The sequence below is a fragment of the Danio aesculapii genome, chromosome 16 (genome assembly GCF_903798145.1).
Source record: "Danio aesculapii chromosome 16, fDanAes4.1, whole genome shotgun sequence".
NCBI lineage: Eukaryota > Metazoa > Chordata > Actinopteri > Cypriniformes > Danionidae > Danio > Danio aesculapii.
This window is the reverse complement of record NC_079450.1, coordinates 12,576,970-12,593,380: the sequence shown is the minus strand read 5'-3', so window position 1 is coordinate 12,593,380 and position 16,411 is coordinate 12,576,970. Positions and strand designations below refer to the sequence as shown.

Below are 16,411 nucleotides of genomic sequence, written 5' to 3'. Positions count from 1 at the left end.
CACATTCATTATTCAAGGCAGGCAACCTTCAGAGCCTTCTGAAAATCCTCTACAGTAAATGAAAAAAAGAGGGGAAAAAACACACCTCCGAAATCACTGACACTGTTGATTCATAGTTATTTTACAATGAAAATACGCTCTTTATGTATATTACCTCATTAATGTGCATCTATTTTTTTTACCTCTAAAAAATCTTTAAAAATGTCTACTTATAACGAAAGCATATTCTGAATTTAACAAAAAGTTATCATTGAAAAGATCTTTGATAGCTTTTCATGACAGAACATTCATAATACAAACTGATACTGTTGATTTCAAGTTTTTTTTAACAAAAACACACAGTTTCTGCACCTTAATGTGCATCTATGTTCTCTTAGCTCTATAAAAAGTCATAAAAATGTCTAAAAATACTTATAAACAAAGCATATTACGAATTTAACAAAAAGTCATCACTAAAAAGATCATTAATTGTGGCTTTTTTACAGATAATTCATAATAGAAATAAATTAGTGCATTTAATGAATCTTTATTGACAATATTTATCAGTAAAAAAAAATAAAAATACTGCAATAAAAATCTAATATCATTAATGTCGAAGGAAAATATTTCTCTGCTTGATTATCCAGAGTTGTGGATATTCAGATTACCTCTGCATTTGTTAGTGATAAACTTTCATAATTCAATGCAGTCAACCTTCAGAGGATTCAGAAAATCCTCTACAGAAGAAATAAAGTGGGAAAAACACCCTAGAACTCACTGACACTGTTGACTTCAGAAGAAAAAGAAAGTTTTTTTTTTTTTCCTTTAAGGCAGGATTTTTGTGAAGCAGCCTAATTATTTATCCAGTAGGTGCTTTATGGCTCTCATTAGTTCCTAGCTCTCTTTCTAGCATACATTGAAAGGCTGAAGTCAACGCTCATCTGGTGCTGATAAAACACACCGGGTCTACAAGCGAGAAGAACGGCAGTGCTCCGAAACACAGGATAACGGCATTAGAAAAAAGCTCAAAATCCACAAAGATGCGTGCTGCACACAAACCAATACTGCGAATTTCAGGTTGCATCGCTTAATGCCAGCCAGGTCTTACGGATCAAACAGTGGCATAAAAGAGGAAAACAGAGATACAGTAAGAGGATATGAGCAGGTGCGAGCAGGGTTACACCATGACTACAGAAGGCCTTGCTGAACAGATTTTGATGTAAATTGGAGGAAAACACACATTCTGACCTCCTCCCGGGTGAAGTTTTGGGGTGAGATGTCACCTCAGTGTGGGCTTTCAGGAGGACATCTGCCATCAACAACTTCTCCAATCTGGATCTCAATCTCAAGCCAACTCTAAGAACTGGTCAACTCCATCAAACTCAGCCATAGAGGCTCCATTTGCTATACTTTCCATTATTTAAAAGCACGGTACAAAAACAGTTATTGAGTACAATGAATTATTATTATATTATCAGACAAGAGTGTGCTTAAAGAAACACTCCACTTTTTTAAAAAATAGGCTCATTTCACAACTCCCCTAGGGTTAAAATGTTTAGATTGACCATTTTTATATCTATTCAGCCAATCTCTGGGTCTGACAGAAGCATTTTTAGCTTAGCTTAGCATAGGTCATTGAAACGGATTAGACCATTAGCATCTAGAGTTTCGATAATTTTCCTATTTAAAACTTGACTCTTCTGAAGTTACATCATGTACTATGGTGCTATTTTTTTAGTTACAGAAGTTACATCATGTGCTATTTGCTGGGCTGATATGGTTATAGAAACTTTACACTCATTCTGGCGTAATAATCAAGAAACGTTACTGCTGTACCATGACTGCAGCAATTTCCGTAACTCTTAGTACACATTATATAGTATATGTAGGTTTAAAATTTTCAGAAGGCATATTTAACGTTAACAACAAATATTTTAGCGATTATCCCACAATTCTATTGCATTCAGTCAGTTCATCACATTCATCCTGAAGCCAAGTGGACATGGTCTCCGCAATGTTGTGATACATCACGTTCACGCAGCAGCATTGATGACAGAACGTGCCTGAGAAACAGTTTAGACTGGAAACCTAAAGCATTGGTCACTTCAATACAAAAAGGGCTCGTTCACACCGAATGTGTCTAAATGTTTCTGAACATGCAAGATGCAAATGGTTCTGGATGATCTGAAAAAAAGCATGAGGGTATCCGGACACTGCCACAAAGCACCACTTGCAGTGGTTTCCCCGCCTCAGAGTTCTTTTGATTGGTCCACTATACTGTGGAACTAACAGTGATGAGCTGTGCATTAAAGTTGAAGTTCTTTCAACTGGATACGGCGCCTAAAAAACACAGCGCTCACAAGCAAACATGAGAAGCAAGTGTAATGCTCACAAACTTCCAATTTTGAAAAACTATAGAAAAAGTTGTACGTTGGAAAGGAGAAACACATTCTGTGCGAACAGCTCCTAAAAGTGTACTGCATGAATCAATTTTCCCCAATGCAAGTATGTTAAGAATGATGCACTGTGACATAAATGCCAACTTTTATCTGATACACCCTTTTTAAACCGAAGCATTGCATTATGAACCTTTTTTTTTTTTTACTGTCGCACAATACAGTAAAATACAGTGTATATATTTGTGAGTTTGTGTCTGTCTGTTCAAGTACAGACCAATTTATTTTCAAATAAAAATGTGCCTTTTTTGTTATCAATAAATTACAACTGTGAAACATGGTAAAACATATCACAAAAAGATTTCATAAAAACATTTGTTTTGTTTCTTTAACTAATATTAATGAGTTAATCAGGTTTCAACTACATTTTCTTAGTTATACATACAAGTTTAACTTATCAGCTTAATTGATGTAAGTTGAGATGACTATAAACTTTCCTTTGATTCAACAAAACAATTTAGGGAGCAAGAACTTTTTTAGTGTCGTAATTAAAAAATAATCTTACTGTCAAACAAGATGCAGACCAACTCCCATGCACTTTTAATACATTTCTACAAAATTTTCTATATTTTATGCACAATAAATATTAATAATATGGTCATAGATGTATATTATTTAATAAATTAATAATTTATACACAAATACACAAAGCCACAAACCCACTGACACAAAGGCTTATGAACAACAAAGGATGTGACTATAGGCCTTACATTAGAGCTACTCGAAGATGGGAAAAATCATAATTAGGATTATTTTGGTCATAATTGTAATCACGATTCAAAACAATTATCAGTTGAAGTCAAAATTATTAGCCCTCCTGTGAATTTTTTTTTTTTTTTTTTTTTTTTGAATAATATAACAGGGCAAGGATTTTTTCACAGTATTTCCTAGGATATTTTTCTTCTGGAGAAAGTCTTATTTGTTTTATTTCAGCTAGAATAAAAGAAGGTTTAAGTACTTTGAAACCTATTTTAAGGTCAACATTATTAGCCCCCTTAAGCAATATATTTTTTGATTGTCTGCAGAAGAAACTACTGTTATAAAATTACTTGCCTAATTACTCTAATTAAGCCTTTGAATCACACTTTAATCTGAATGCTTGTTTTTTTTTTTTTAATAACCAGTAAAATATTATGTGCTGTCATCACAGCAAAGATAACAGAAATCCGTTTTTAGAAATGTTTAGAAATGGGTTGAAAAAAACAGAAATTGGGGGGAAACGGGGGGCTCATAATTCTGACTTCAACTATATATAGTAATTTTCCTCTCTGTAAATAAGGAAAGGGAAATAAATACAACAGAATAAAAATATGAAACAAACTGTGCTTTAAGCATCTTCACTGTAAGAAAAACTTTAATTATAGCTACAAAAGTCCTTCAGTCTGGAGCAGTGAGTGATTTTGTCCTTTTGTTGTTTGGTTAATGATAAAAACAGTTTGCAACAGGAATATTGCGCGCTGTCACTTTAAGAGCAGTTTTCGATTAATTGCACAGCCCTTCCTTATACAACCCAAATAATTGGTCGAATAATTGGTCAATAGTGGAATCTTACTGTTAGATATTTTATATACGTGTTTATTTATTTCAAAACAAGGTGTACATTAATCAACATTCCTCAAGAACATGAATGTACCCAAATTAGGCCAAAGATGTTAAATGCCTATCCGCTTGTTAAGTAGTGATGTGTTGGTGACGTATGTAATACTGTTTCTGGGTCCAAGCCACCACTTATTTGAACTGAGAAAATATTCGTTTATGACCATAATATCATCATATCACACATCACAAATACAAAAATTTTAACAATTTATAGAAAATTTATCACTTTCTGGCCATCAGATATTAGACATGGACATATATATTGCGATCGTGATTTTCAAAAGAATTACATCGCTTAGTAAACATTTATTATTAGCATTTCATGTGTCTCCCCATACAGTTTGATAGAGCACTTGGACCCGGAAGCTGCTTCGCGTGACGTCACACTTAACAAGCAGATACCAATAAAAATACAAATTCAAACTATAAACAATACTCAAATGAATGACAAAAAACAACAACAATAGCAAAAAACCTACTGTTCACAATGTTGATTATTCAGAAGCCATTTCTTTAAATTATACTTAAAAGATTCTCTAACAGATTGTGATATCAAATTCCACTGATGCAATGCTCGAAAACAAACCAAAATAAAAGTTTCTAAGTGGAATAGTGTAATCCAGTGTTTCCCAACTATGTTCCTGGAGGCACACTAACAGTACATATTTTTGGTGTTTCTCTTATCTGACCCATTAACTTCAGGTTTTGGAGCCTCTTCTAATGTTCTGATGAGTTGATTCATTTGTGTTTGATTAGGGCGAGGTTGAAAATGTGGACTGTTGGTGTGCCTTCAGGAACAGGGTTGGGAAACACTGGTGTAATCAACTCTTGCTGCAGGCCTAGTTACTATGGAGCTAATAATATGCCAAAACAATCTGAATTTGAATTGTGTTCATTTGAATTATTGGCAATTGTAATTTAGTCAATGTGAATTTTTATATGCTGTTAAAAGTTGATTTAAATTTGAATTTCTTAAATTTGAATTTCTTAATTTGAATTTGAATTTCATAACTTGGATATCGAGCACTGACATTTAAGACAATTGAATTTTCATAGATTTTTATAGAGGTATTTTCAAAAACATTTTTATGTTCTGAATCCACAGACTGCAGATATGTAAAAATACAGATATTGTAAAAATATAGTTTCAAGTTTTCAACATGAAAAAATTCAGAACATGTAGTATGTAGTATGGAAATAGGTAAAAAAAAAAAAAGGTGTTTTTAAATCTACATATAGCCCAATGTAAAATTAAACTCGTGGACAATGTTGCTTCATGATCACTGGCTTAAAGTCGAAATTCTAATTCTAAACTTTTAACAGCATATAAAAATTCTGTTTTACTAAATTACAATTGTAAATAATTCAAATGAACACAATTTAAATTCAGATTGTTTTGGCATATCATTAGCTCCATAAGTTACAGTACTGTTTTCTGCAAATTTATAGTGTTAAACCATCATAACATTACTGATACCACAGTCAATCAATTTCACATATTACCATACCACTGTAGCTTCATCTTCTCCCCCTCACACATAATCAGAAGAAATCGTTGCTTTATTTGATAAAAATAAACTCACATAACCAGGACAATACACAGCCCACAGGTGATTATCTTCAAATGAAACCAGTTTCTACCATATCATATGTGTTTACTGCAATAGATCAGAAGTCAAGAGTACGAAATGACACACAAGCACAAACCGTTACAAACTCACTCTACACTTTAAAAGGTCTCCAGCCTTGTACACTACTATTGATAAAAAAAAAGCTGGTCAATATACATCATCTGGCTGAAAGGATTATATTCTTATCTAAAATGATATTCAATAAAGTATGACCACAGAAACACGACTGGAGTGCCTCCTGGTCTGAAAAAAAGCAAACGTTTTATTGGAATTAAGATCAGTGTCGAGATTAAGAGGAGAAACAGCAGTATGATTCCTGGTGAAGCCGATATTGCACTTTTGTGTTATTATTTTTTCCCCGAGTTCGTTTCGAACACGTTAAGCACCAGAAACAGCACCTGTGCTCCTGAAAAAACCTGTAAAAGCTTTTAGCAGCAGACCCGAGACACGTAGACTTTGCCCTCCGAAAACTATCTGGACACTTAAGCCACACTTAAAAATGCGCGATCATCACATTTGATAACAAAGCACCAAACCAAATGGCATCTGCATAAAACGAACTCTGATCGAACTTCGCTTTTCTGAGGCATTTTTGCAATGGCTTTTAACCAGTCGAGCCCTGTTTCTGAATATGTGGATCTGCTATACAAAGTATGCAAAAAGCAGCATGTCAGATGTCTGAGGATAGTCAGTATTCCTGAGATAGCGGGTGAATAATGTCCAAATGACCTGCACTGCTTCGGATTTGGAATTGTGCAGTCACACTTTAATATTTCATAATGGAAGAGATTTAGAAAGTGTAACAAACAAACAAATCAGAAAAAATTGTCAAAATAAAGGAGAAATTAAAGTACATTTTGTCTTCATTTGAAATATGGATTGAAATTTTTTTTTCATTACATTTGATTTGAGTTTAACGTAACAAAATGTATTGTGATTTTCATCTCTGAAAAAAATGTTGACTGAAAATAAAAACCCTGAAAAACATTGCTAGGGCTAATATTTTGTTTGCTATAAAAATTGGCACTTTTAAGTTAAATATAACTTAACTATAATAATATAAAACTACATTAATAAAAAAAAATAAGATCTTAATTTGATTTAATATAATATAAAAATAATAAAATAAAATAAAATAAAATAAAATAAAATAAAATAAAATAAAATAAATAAAATTAAATTAAATTAAATTAAACAAAACTAAATTAAATTAAATTAAATTTGCATGTTCTCCCAGTGTTCGCATGGGTTTCCTCCAGGTGTTCCGGTTTCCCCCACAAGTCCAAAGACATGCGGTACAGGTGAATTGGGTAGGCTAAATTGTCCGTAGTGTATGTTTGTAAATGATGGATTGCAGCTGGAAGGGCATCCGCTGCGTAAAACCTATAAGTTGGCAGTTCATTCCCCTGTGGTGACCCCAGATTAATAAAGGGACAAAGCCAAAAGAAAAATGAATGAATAAATGAATGAATAACATAATATATGTGATTTGTTTTTCTGATAAACTGTAGGTATTTTGTCTGAAAAGAATAAAAACATTAAAAAAATTACTACGGCTAATTTGTTTTGATACAATATTATTTTTAAGTTAAATATATCTTAAATTTAATAATATAAAACTACATTTATAAAATGAAATAAAAGTATATTTTCTCATCATTTGAAATAAGGTTTTTTAAATAAAAATTTTATAACATTTGATATAATATAATATAATATAATATAATATAATATAATATAATATAATATAATATAATATAATATAATATAATATAATATAATATAATATAATTTTTCTTCCTGATAAAATGTAGATATTTTGTCTAAAAAAAAAATAAAAATGTAAAGAAATTACTAGGGATAATTTTTTGTTTGATACAATATCATATTTAAGTTAAATATAACTTAAATATAATAATACAAAGCTACATTTATAAAATAAAATAAAATTACATTAATTAATAAAATAAAAGTACATTTTGTCTTCATTTGAATTGTGCAATTTTTTAATATTAAAAATGTGCAAATGTTAAATAGTGCAGTGATTATGATAAGTATAAGTTATGAGGAGAGTGTGGAGGTGTATTAGGGGGGTAAAAGAGTCAGTGGGGGGCAGAGTTCAAAAAGGAGATAGCTCTAGGGAAAAAGCTGTTCTTTGGTCTGCTGGTTTTTGTCTGTAGAAGATATTTTGTCTGAAAAAATACATTTTTTGGACTAATATTTTGTTTGATACAATATCAAATATAACATAGCTCCAATAATATAAAGCTACATTTATTTAATAAAATAAAAATACATTTTGTCTTCATTTGAAATATGGATTTAAAATTTTAATTTCATGACATTTGATATAGTATAGTATAGTATAGTATAGTATAGTATAGTATAGTATAGTATAATATAATATAGTATAGTATAGTATAATATAGTATAGTATAATATATGTATAGTATAATATAATATAATATAGTATAGTATAGTATAGTATAATATAATATGTATAGTATAATATGTATAGTATAACATAATATATAGTATAGTATAGTATAATATAATATAATATAATATAATATAATATAATATAATATAATATAATATAATATAATATAATATAATATAATATAATATAATACAATATAATATAATATGTGATTTTTGTGAAGCCATTTTGTCTGAAAAAAAATTGAAATTACTAGGCTAATATTTTGATATGATATCATTTTTAAGTTAGATACAACTTAAATATAAGAATATAAAGCTACATTTATAAAATAAAAAAGGTAAAATAAAATAAGTATATTTCGTCTTCATTTGATTTAAGTAATGTAATATAATATGAAGGGGCACGGTGGCTCAGTGTTTTGCACTGGCGACTCACAGCAAGAAGGTCGCTGGTTCAAGTCATGACTGGACCAGTTGGCATTTCTGTGTGGAGTTTACATCTTCTCCCTGTGTTGGCGTGGGTTTCCTCCTGGTGCTCCGGTTTCCCCCATAGTCCAAAAACATGCGGTGCAAATGAATTGGATAAACAAAATTACTCGTAGTGTATGACTCTGTGCGTGAATGAGTGTGGGGTGTTTCCCATTACTGGGTAGTGACTGGTAGTGCATCCGCTGCGTAATACATATGCTGGAATAGTTGGCGGTTCATTCCGCTGTGGTGACCCCTGACAAATAAGGGACTAAGCTGAATGATTGAATAATATATGTGATCTTTGAAAAATGTACAATTTGACCAAAAAAAAAAAACAGAAAAAAGTAATAGAGCTGATATTTTGTTTTATAGAATGGCATTTAAGTTAAATATAACTTAAATATAATAACACAATCTACGTTTATAAGATAAGATAAATTAAAATATTACATTCGATTAGATAGCACTGAAACATCTCTTTCCCCTTAGAATGAATCTAATCACAGCAAGTGTATTTAAGCAAGCATGAAGGGTTAAAACCCCTAAAGGAACAACGCAAATACAAACCCACAGATACTAATAAAAAGTTTTATAATGATATCATTTGTGTAAACTACAATCATTTCACGCTGTCCTGCAAAAGTAGGCCTTATACTCTGTTACGTGATGTGCTTCTCATAATCGAGGCGTGACTCACTATCTGTCTGCAGTGATTTTATTAAACACACACTCATTTGTGCTGCCTAATTAAGCCATTCTCCTCCCCTTTGTAACGCCCACCAATTACAAAGAGCTCATTTGCATACCTGGGGGACACTAGAAGGAGGAAACTCGAATTAAGCTCTCGAACTCATTCAAAGCTCAATGTCCCATTGGTCAACTCTTAAAATAAAACAGATGTTTGTTGTTAAGCCCTGTGGTATTGACCTAATTCTGCTCCTCTCCTAATTGAACTGTCCTTAAATACCAGCAGAATCAGACGACACGTGCTTTCAGTTGAAAGCGTCAAACTTGGGCTGTGATTAGCATGGGGGAAAAAAAAGTGTACTACCTGCTATTACTGTTACTTTCTGTATAATGTACTAATACTGAACAAATATTCAACAGTTCTCAAATTTATCATCATTTTATTCACTCATTTATCCATCAATCAATTTATCCATTCATTCATTCAACCGTCCATCCATCAATTTATTCATTCATCTATTAATTTATCCATTCACATATTGTATTATTCATTTGTCTATTTATTTATCGATTCATTAATTCATTCATTCATTCATTTGTTCGTTCGTTCATTCATTCATTCTTCCATTCATTAATTCATCCACACATTCATTTATTCATTCATTCGTTCATCCATCAATTTATTCATTAATCCATCCATTCAACCATCCATCCATCCACCAACTTATTATTCATTCATCCATCTATCCATTCAATTAATTAATTCACATCTATTATTCATTTGTCCATTTATTCATCAATTCAATGAGTTTGTTCATTCATTCATTCATATTTTCACAATTCATCAATTTATTCATTCATTCATCCATCAATCTATCATTCATACATCAATTTATTCATTCAACCACCTATCCATTCATCCATTTAATTCAATCATCAATTTATCAATTCATCCATGCATTCATTTAATTAATTCATTTACATATCCATGATTAATTTGTCTATTTATTCATCAATCCATTCGTTCGTTCGTTCGTTCGTTCATTTATTCATTCATCCACACATTTATCTATTTATTTGTTTATGTATTTATTCATGCATCAATTTATCAATTCATCCATCGATTTATTCATCCATCCATCCATTTATGCATTCATAAATTTATTCATTCATTCAATTTATCCATTGATCCATCCATTCATTCACATATCCTTTTACTCATTCATCCATTTTTATGCATCCATCCATCTATTTATTCAATAATTTATATATTAATTCATAAATTTATTTATTCATTCATCAATTTACCCATTCATCCAACCAACCATTCTTTTATTCACACATCCTTTTACTCATTCATCCATTTATTTGGAGATTCATTCATTTTCAATACATTAAATTCATCTATCAATAAATTCATTTATTCATCAATTCGTTCATTCATTCATTCATTCATTCATTCATACATCAATTTATTCATGGATTCATTTATGCATTCATTAAACTATCAATTTTTCCATTGATTCATGCATTTATTCATCCATCCATCCATCTAACGGTTTATTAAGTCATTCAATCATCAATTCATTAATTCATTCTGTGTTTTTATTCCATGGCAGCAAGAAGCTTCCACAGAACTGTGAAAACAACTCAATAAAGCACTTTAAGTAAAAAAAAGGGCTAGGCATTACATAACTCGTTTCATATGTGACTCAAAAACTGTTTCATAGACCCAGCTCTAGTTTTAACTAGATTTAAAACAGATACATTTTTTCCTCAGATGTTTGACAGATGATAGATGTGACAAACACGTTCTGCTTCCACTTACAAGGAGGACAAATCTGCCATTAAAATGTCCAGCAATTAACTGAGAATCAAAAATCCACACAAAATATCGACCCAACTGCCACACACACACACACACACACACAAACAAACAGACAGACAGGCTGTCAGAGCACAAAGTCTTTAAGGAGAAAAGGCTACATTACACATACACACACACACAAGCTTTGGGTGTGTTCAAATTGGATGATGTATGCAGGACCGAGTCCATGCTGGAGGGGCGTCAAAAAGCAATCAACGTTCCATCTCTGATGAATCCGGCGACAGCGTGATTCACATCAAGGATGGAAAGCTGATGTGTTGGCCGAGATGAAGGCCAATGTTCCCCCAGTCAACCCCCTCCTCCCAAAAGCCCCCTCCGAAATGCCACACAATCACCAGAGATTAGACATGCATCTCAACTCCAAAGCCACAGAACAAACGAAAGCAAAAAAAAAGACAGAGGACATAATTTGTGTCCTGATTATGATAGACTCTTTTCTTCCACTTCTCGACACAGCTGCGGAGAGAGCTGACGCTGAGGAGTGTTACCATTGACTTACAAATGTCAAAATATGGAAAAAATGCACCCAGCTTAACCACAGAAGAAGTCTTGACTGCCAAAGCGCCGTGAAATAGATGCGAGAGTCTGAAAAGACGCCACACTGGTTTAAGCTGCTCGTCTCAGAGCACAGATCTAGATTTCGAGGAGATCATGAAACATAGAGCCAATACAAACGAAATTATGCACTGATAAGCATGTGTATAAGAAGAAAATACATGTCTCACTCTGTAAATGGTACAAATAAACATTTTAAACTGTTAATTTCTGACTTAAAAAAAAAAAACAGTGTATATATAAAATTACAAACATTGTAAAAGCTCGCTTTGCAGTTTGCATCGTAGGTCTGCTGCTTTTCACTGGAGTATACATTATATCTGTCAATTATAAGTTATTATCTATTTAATATATCTATTGAATATATATATATATAATAGTGATTATTTAAGATAAGTCATACAGACATAATCTTTTTACCCATATTGATAGCTGAATCTGAAGTCATTTTGGATTCATCAAGTCTAATGTGAACATATGGAATCTGAAGTCATTTTGCTCTCTTCATGACTAAAGTTAAGTGAATGCATGTGGAATCTGAAGTAATTTTGCCTTCATCAAGTCTAATGTGAACATGTGGAATATGAATTTTGTTTGCATTCTCCAAGTCTAATAGAAACACGTGGAATCTGAAGTCATTTCGCCTTCATCAAGTCTAACGTAAACACATGTGGAATCTGAAGTCATTTTGCCTTTATCAAGTGATGTGAACATGTGAAATATGAAGTCATTTTGCATTCATTAAATTTCATGTAAATGCATTTGGTATCTGAAGTAATTTCGCATTCATCAAGTCTAATGTGAATGCATGTGTAATCTCAAGAGTAATGTGAATGCATGTGAAATCTGAAGTCAATTTGCATGCTACAAGTCTAATGTGAACGCATCTGGAATTATAGTCATTTTGCATGCTACAAGACTATTGTCAATGCATGTAGAATCTGAAGTCACTTTGCATTCTTCAAGTCTAATGTGAACACGTAAAATCTGAGGTATTTTTTCATTCTTCAAGTCTAGTGTAAACAGAAGTGGAATCTGAAGTCAACTTGAATTCTTCAAGTCTAATGTGAATGCATGTGGAATCTGAAGTCATTTTGAAATCGTCAAGTCTAATGTGAATGCATGTGGAATCTAAAGTCATTCTGCATGTTACAAAACTAATGTGAATGCATGTGGAATCTGAAGTCAGTTTGCATGCTACAAGTCTAATGCGAATGCATGTGGAATCTGAAGTCATCTTGCATTCTTCAAGTCTAATGTGAATGCATGTGGAATCTGAAGTCATCTTGCATTCTTCAAGTCTAATGCGAATGCATGTGGAATCTGAAGTCATCTTGCATTCTTCAAGTCTAATGCGAATGCATGTGGAATCTGAAGTCATCTTGCATTCTTCAAGTCTAATGTGAATGCATGTGGAATCTGAAGTCATCTTGCATTCTTCAAGTCTAATGTGATTTCATGTGGAATCTGAAGACATTTTGCATGCTACAAGACTAATGTGAACTCCTGGAATATAAAGTCATTTTGCATTCAGCAAGTAACGGAAATGCATGCGGAATCTAAAGTAGTTTTGCATTCCTAAAGTCTAATGTGAACAGAAGTGGAATCTAAAGCCTCAAGGCCAACATGACGACGTGCAGAATCAAAGGTCTTTTTGGAATGCTTAAAATCTAATGTGAACACACACACATAGATTCAAAAAGCTTTGAGTTCTTTCATTTAGTAACACTGGTAAGTGCCTTTGACTTATCACATTATCAAATACTATACTTCTTTGCTTCAAACCTACTTTTAGCTGGTTGTTTTGCTTCATAGCTTGTAATGCTTTATAGAATTAGAAAAAGGGTGGCAACTAACGACCTTCGAATATAAAATAAAAAACAATAACATTGAATATGCAAATTAAATAAAAAGCAGCCTCCTGCAGCCCTCAAAGTATTTCCCAACAAAGATCAAATCCACAACACTAACACAGAAGAACTATTATCATCCCTCTTCATAGAAAAGCATTGATACTTCTGATATCCAAACTAGGCACTATACAGTATATACTGTGTGTAGCAAGCACTAGGTATGCCGTTCCAAACATAACCTCAATCACTCTTTTTTTTTCTTCTCTCTCTATCCATTGTCACTCAACTATCTCTCTCTCTCCAAGGCTTTGGCAGTGCAGATTGGACTCAGAACTCAACTTAGACACAGAGTTGGAGGATTTTACAGATGGTCGGGAAGAGGCTTTAGCATTTGAGGAGAGGAGAGCAGAGCCCGATTTCACACCGGTGTGTGTGCGTGTGCGTGTTTGTGTATGTGTGTGTGCGTGAAAGCAGGCCACCTCTAATCCACTGACTGCAGAGAAGGCCTGCAGCGATCCTGCTGCCCAGCACTGCCCACAATCCTGGCTGCTTCTACAAAGCCATACATGGTGCATTAGAGGCCCGGGCTGAAGGACTCTCTGCTGATATGCCGATAGGTGCTGAACAAAGAGTCCAGAGGGAAGCGTACGGACCCACACACACACAAGCCTGAACACTGGAGACATGTGCAATCACACGCTGTCACTGCGCGGCCGCTGACCCGTTCACACTTCAGATCCGGATCAACACGCTTCCACGATAAAGGCCTGGTTACGCTACACTTCCATTCAGATGCATGCGAAATGCGGATGCAGAAGCATATAGATTTTTTTCTTCTCTCAGAATGCCGCTTTTGACGTCATATAAGGGGAAAGTTTAATACTAGTAACGGTGTGCCTTTCTATTTTCGCTGAAGGTTATATATATATATATATATATATATATATATATATATATATATATATATATATATATATTTAGGGCATCTGTAATAACTCGATCTTAATGACTTAATGCCTTCACAGATTACACTTACTTATACTTATATTAAATTTAAGTATTTAATATTTACAGGCACAATTTAACTTGAAAAAAACAGGGTTTCCTGCAGATATCATAATGTCAAATTTAAGACTTTTAAAGACCTTTTTAAGAGCATTTATTAAATTTAAGACCCATATCACAATATCAAAAACACGCATCCACATAAAGAGAAAATGTTAAATCACAAAATTAGTGGTAAAATAAATTGATTCAAATTGAACAGTACTGAAGACAGGTTAGATGCATCATCGTTCAAGATTTTTAAACTAATTATTTTTTATTATTTATCATTTATTATAATGATTATAAGGATTTTTTAAATAAAAAAAAAAATTTATTTAAATTGGTTATATCTCGGACAGTTCTACCAATTAAAGATAAATATTAATGACAACAGAACATGGGTTACTCTACAATTATATTTTTTTATTATGGAAAGAATAAAAGCAAAAAAGTACACTTACTAAAAAATATTAACGTTTTAATATTATTATTTTGCCCACTCCACAATTCACACATTACTGTCTGGCTAGTTTCTGTCCTCTACAAGCTAAAAATGCAATAATGGTCCAACATTCCTGAACATTATCACCAATAAAGCCTAGAAAAACAGGGCATCAGTATATTGTAAACTGATAGGTTCAAACATTCCTTTCCAGTTATCAATAATTTGTTCCTTAATTTTAGTTTTGTAACTATTAAATTGTTTTAAATTCAAAACTGTAATGCATCAGTGTTGGAAAAACATATTTCTGTAATTGTGTACCTGGGCCTCCACTTTTGCCATGGCCTCTTTTGGTTTTAACAAACTTATCCTTCAGGTTTTTCCAAACTTTTTAATAAAAACTTTCTTCCTTTCCCTCGGCTGTTGCAATTTCTAGCCAAGAATTATTGTTTATCTGGTTCTCCTTATGATCATGCATGAACGGGTCACAAAGATGTCTGTACAGTCGTACCTATTTCAGACAAAATCTCTTTAAAGTGATTCATATTCAACTCAAATCAAACATAGCGCCGCTCAAACTGTTCGCTCGAGTCTCAAAATATTTTGTGTGTGCTCCGCCAGCCAAAATCATGTCGCACGCACCCAAAGCGAACCTGCGCAAACACTGCAATGACGTCACATTCGAGTTCAATAACTGAAAGCTGATTGGCTATTGCATGTTGGTCTCATTTGTAGTTGTAATACCGCAAATTACATTTGGACTAGCGAAATAAAGAACTACAACACCACAAAAACCAAGGCTTCACATGAACGGCCACCAAAATAGAAAATAAGTATTTAAAAATATTCTTCCTTCTGGCCCAAATTTTTAAACTGTGATTTTGTTTTTTTGCTTTTTCTTTTGATTAATGGTAATAAGAATAGCAAATCAATGCAGAAAACATTTTTGTATCCATGATTCAAGTTTTGGCATTTACCAGTAGCAATTTACTAGGCATTACAACCAGTCAAACCTTAATCATTTAGATGAGCTCGAATCCACTCATCATGCACCGGCATTTGCTTTAAAAATATCCAGTCAGACTGTATCATTACACAGCACCTATCAGAAAAGCCTTTGAACCTCTGAAAAAAAAATCGTGTGAAATAAAAATTCCCAAAGTTTATATCTCTCTTTCTCGATCTCTTAAACTGCTGAAGCGAAAGAAAGTCAGAGAGAAGGAAACAAAGAGAGGTATGTGAGGGGGAAAAAGAAAACTCTTTTAAAACACAGATAGAAGTGTGCAATCTTCTCAGTGGAGCTGCTATCTAACAGGGGGCCGTTTTGTTTGGAGATAATGTAGTGAAAGTCATTTTACTAC

At 32.8% G+C, this 16,411-nt stretch overlaps 1 protein-coding gene across 2 annotated transcripts in view; it reads right to left on the bottom strand.

The window, feature by feature from the left end:
- The window catches only part of zfpm2a (zinc finger protein, FOG family member 2a), a 438,175-nt gene that overhangs the window by 331,515 nt on the left and 90,249 nt on the right, over positions 1–16,411 (bottom strand). The gene's annotated exons all lie outside the window — the stretch shown is intronic.